Below are 4,867 nucleotides of genomic sequence, written 5' to 3'. Positions count from 1 at the left end.
GACTGTCAGCCCTTAAAGGGCCGTTAGATAATCGTTGGTTTGTTCTTGGGTTGTGCCTTGCAGATGTGGATTGCAATAATCAAAAAATATAAAAGATGAAAGACGGTTTCATTATTAAAGACGTTAATAAGTGCTTCTTAAGGAATCACAATACATAATGAAGTTACAGACAGCTAAACCTATTTCTGATGGTGCCGATCGTTAGCATTATATGCTAACATTAACGCCTACTATAAAACTTAACTGAAAACCATTCTATTCAGAATGAGGAATGTATAATAATTAAATTTATAACCATGTATGTTAGTATTTGTCTTCATAGTCAGCTTTTATTCAGCTAACTAGTTGAAAAAATAGAACCGTAATAGTCGCAGTTAATTGGACTTAGCGGTTAGCCTGAAGCTGGGACTGTCAGTCGTTAATTGACTGTTGGGCCGTTAGGGAAACGTTGCTTTGTTCTTGGGTTGTGCTTTGCAGATGAGCAGTGTTTTAACTGGGCCTGCCATAATAATAAAAAGGAAAAAAAAAAGGATGAAACACAGTTTCATTCTTAAAGATGTTAATAATTGCATCTTAACTATCGCCATAATGAAGTTGTAAACAGCTAACCATCCTATTTCTGATGGGTACTGTCTTTAGCATGCTAATATTGATGGGTGCTTGACTGAACCATTCTATTCAGAATGAGGAATGTGTATCCAATTAGTATAATTTATAACCATGCATGCTACTGTTTGTCTTCTCAATCAGTTTCTATTCAATTTGAAAACTCAGCAGTAATCCTGGGAGTTAATCGTAGCCAATGTTTATGTTTTTGTTTTTAAACTGTTCTTAATTACTTTTTTATTATGTTGTGTTTTAATTGTACGGCACTTTGTATCAACTGTGGTTGTTTTAAAGTGCTTTATAAATAAAGTTGGTATGGTATGGTATGGTAAGAGTATAAAGACAGCTGTTTCTGCAGTGAAGTTAGGTGCACATCTTTCTGTACTGTACTGCTAGAAAAATAGATTTCATTAAAGAATATTAATCTGTTTGTAATCGCGATTTATGTAGTGAGTTTATTCATTTATGTGAATATTCCAAGATAAATAGCTAATAATGAACTGTGCTTTCCAACATGTTGTGTATTTTTCTGATCAAGTCAGTAATTGTGAGATAATACACAGTTTCTTTTCACAGACTGAAAGAAAACTGCTCCCCAGCGTTCTTTGGCTGCTGGTAAGTACATTGCAAAGTTCTTACCAGCCCAATTAGGGACAAACGCTCACAGCAGAAGCAGAATGATGCAAACATAGGACTGTTTTTTTACGTTTGTCAATTTTGTGTATGTGCCTCTGTTAATGAAATTCAACTGTTTTTCCCTCCTTTTTGACTACCAAGACATTTCCTCCAAATTCTGCTCAGTGAGGTGAGTACTAGCAACGTGTGACTTTCTTTGATTAAAAAAAGTTTGCTGACAAATCCAGAAATGTTAGATCAAAGCAGCTTGTGTACAGACAACAAAGAACCTTAGCAGATAAGTGTGTTCTGGACTCCTGAAGGTTTTCTGGTCAGCTACTAACAAACTGTTTCTACTCTCCCTCAGAGAGAAGTGGACCCAAACACCTGCCTTCCTGGTGAGCGGATGTTCCAACCTGGATCAGCCGAGCCGTCACAGCTGATCCAACCTGACTCGCACACAATTTGAATAAAATCATATCTACAAACATTGGCTTCAAATTGGGTCCAAACAGGATATGTTGGCTGTGCTCACATGAGGACCCTGACTTGTTTTCTGGACTCATGATGAGGTTTTCTGTCACTCATTTTAAGCTCTGTGATCAAGAAGGTCCAAATCAACATTACATTCTTCTAAAGCAGCTGACTCTTTTATCTGTTGGTATGCTGGGATACATCCTATTTCGTATTGAATCAGTAAGAAAATCATAATCTACATTCATTGAACTATTTCAATAAAGGTCATGAAAACACAGCAACAACCCAGTTCACACCACAGAGCTTAGTTCACTAGTAGTAGCTATGCATTTCTTCACAGTTTGAACCTTTTCAGATGGAATCTGACCCAGAAGCTGCTCTGTTGATAGTTTCATTTTGATGCCTATTGACTGTTCTTTGTCTCGCAGGTGTTCCACCGACACTCAATTCTAACCACTGTCGGAAGCATTTTCATTTTCCAACTGTGTTTTTCTCTTTCCTCTTCCTTCCAATATATCTGGAAATCCATTTTCTATGCATTTTGCTGTCCCGTCCCTAAACTTTTACACAAATCTTTTCAAAAACCAGCATCCCAATAGGCGGCCTGGTTTTTCCGAATTCAAGAACCTGATTTACCAGTAATCAGAGTTCCCTTTTTGTTTCTTCAAAGATCAGTTTACTGCCAAATTGATTTTTGCCTGTCTCTCTTAATCTAGTTTACCAGTAACTAGATCTGTTTTTCCCCTCACATCTTACGTCCTGTGACCTCTGAACAGTTCTACTCTCGATTTTGTGGCATGAATTTTGTGGCATGAATTTTGTGGCTATATATTTGAGAAACCATACTTCTATCGAGTTTTATCCGTAACTCATCTGACTATCATTGAGAATCTGAGAGAATCTCCCCTCTCACTGCTCTGTCTTTCCTGTCTACCCCTCTCCACCGTAACAGTAAATTACTGGGAAGCTTGACAATCCTAAGACGTCTTGTTAAGTAATAATTAACAAGTTTGATATATCTGAGACATCTTTTTGAGTAATCTGATTTGGACCTGAAGTTTTAAAAAAGTTCTATTTCTGAATTGGATTATAATTTTCTATTTTAAATAATTTCTGAAACAGATCAACTACATACTTGATCTGTATACGTTTAAGAACTCAGTACAAAATTAATCAACTGTGCTAAATTTTTATTGAACAAAATTTCAGTTGGACTGAAGTAAAGCTCATTTCTTATCTGAGCTGCCTAATTCGTGTTCCTGCCTGCTGCTACTGACTTTGGACTGAACTTCAGGTTTGTGCACAGGTTTGTACTGACTGGCTATTCAACACTAACACATTCATTGTATGTACATTGGTGTAGTTTTGTGTTGTATCTGCTTATCTTGAGATAAAAAAAATCAACAAGGACAATTGGAGTTGCTGTTTCCTGCCTGACCTTTCCAGAAGTCGAATCAACGATGCCGAGAAAGAGTCAGCGTTCCCAGGCTCAAAAGCTCAGATGGCAGAAGGAGAAACGGTCTCAGAGCGATCAAGTGACAGGTACTGACTCTGAGAATAACAAGCAGCAGTTTCAGAATATACCATACGCTGATGTTGCACAGAGACAGCTTGCTAGAGATGGTATGTGTGTTGGGGAGTGTTTTGAACGACAGCAGGTAAATGATAGAAGTGGAAACAGTTTATCCTCTGTGGTAGCACTATCTGATGGAAACACTGCCCAAACAGCTTTCCAGCATGATGCAGGAGATAGAAAGCAAAGTGCATCCCAAGTGTCGTATGCTGACATGGTGAAAAGAGGATGTGGTTCAGCTCAGCAGTCTCGAGTTAATGTAGAACTTCAGCCATCAGTGACACATGTTTGTGCCTCACGGAGTCAGGATTCGTTGAAATATGGAAAATACAGGAACAGTCAGTGTATGGCCAACAGTTTGATGTTTCTGGCTTTTTTCCACGAGAATGAAACGATTACCAGACCAGATCTTGACCTCATTCTGGACAAAGGCGATGCTGTGTACAGAAAGGCTAGAGAAAGATTTCCTCGTAGCATCCATTTGGCAACTGATGAACTACCAAATGAGGTAAGTGCTCGCAGGTCATCATATCAGGTGGACATGACTCCATTACCTGTGTGTGGAACATTTGGAGGTGGACAGACTTATCCAAGCCTGGAAGTAGCATTGAGCCATTTGTCATCAGATGTACAATATGGGCTGCTGATCATGTCAGGTTTATGCATTGCTGTTTTCAGAAGCAGATCTGGTGAATATGGATACTTTGACCCGCACACAAGGAACAAAAATGGAATGCCAGTGACATTCAGTCTTTTAAACTTTGGCACAGCAGTGATGCTGAAATTTGCCCATCTTACTGACATGATTCAGAGATTAAAGTCAATTTACACAATGCTTAACGTACCATCATCTTGTGTATTTGAACTCCAGCCCCTGTCATTTTACCAGAGAGATGCTTCAGACACAGTTGGCACGTCTCCTCTGTTACATGAATCTGAGACACCAAGTCCTGTTCAACATGAGGTTGAGTCTGCCTCCCTTGCACAAAACATTCCTGGTCTTGAGTCAAACATCAATATTGAAGTCATGTCTCCTGTTGAAAGTTGTTCTTCTGATGATGTAATTGAAGGTGCATCTAATGCAGTTAGTTTTATGTCGTCTATGACACAAAAAAATACAGTACTCCCCATTTCCAGTGAAACAAGAAGTGCACTTTTGGAAATGTCTTTGAAACTGTCAAAGTACCCTAAAGCACAAAGAAACAAAATGAAGATGAGACTACTTAAGACAGAGAAACTGAGACAGAGAAAAGAGAATCAAAAAAGGAAGGAAAGAGAAAACTATGCGTTAAGGGAATCTTTCAGAGAAAAGAAAAGATTTTACTCTCGCAGGAATTTTCAAAACAACCCTGATAGAAAACAGAAGCAAAACCTGTACATAAAAAATCTTTATAGGCAGAGTTCTGAGTTTCGCGAGAAATGGAGAGCCCGTATAAGGACGTTATACAAGGAGAATGAAATATTTAAACAAAAACAAAAAGACTATGTCAGAAGTTCTTATAAGAATAATCCGAGATTTCAGCAAAAGCAAAAAGACTACATCAGACATTTATACAAGAATAATCCGAGATTTCAGCAAAAGCAAAAAGACTACAT

General features: G+C 38.2%; 1 long non-coding RNA gene across 2 annotated transcripts; it reads left to right on the top strand.

Annotated features, from left to right (window-relative positions):
* The first annotated feature begins 952 nt into the window (after positions 1-952).
* LOC103133316 (uncharacterized) lies at positions 953-1,986 on the top strand. 2 transcript variants are annotated; one of them, XR_475718.2, is made up of 3 exons: positions 953-1,221; positions 1,384-1,411; positions 1,589-1,986. It is a non-coding gene; the product is annotated as an uncharacterized LOC103133316 (long non-coding RNA). The 2 variants fall into 2 exon arrangements; XR_001661262.1 differs by lacking the exon at positions 953-1,221 and having other exon boundaries at positions 1,347-1,411.
* The last annotated feature ends 2,881 nt before the right edge of the window (positions 1,987-4,867 follow it).

Source organism: Poecilia formosa, unplaced genomic scaffold (assembly GCF_000485575.1).
Source record: "Poecilia formosa unplaced genomic scaffold, Poecilia_formosa-5.1.2 Scaffold2582, whole genome shotgun sequence".
In the NCBI taxonomy this organism is placed as follows: Eukaryota; Metazoa; Chordata; class Actinopteri; order Cyprinodontiformes; family Poeciliidae; genus Poecilia; species Poecilia formosa.
Note: the sequence above shows the minus strand (reverse complement) of the source record. Positions and strands in the feature narration are given on the sequence as shown.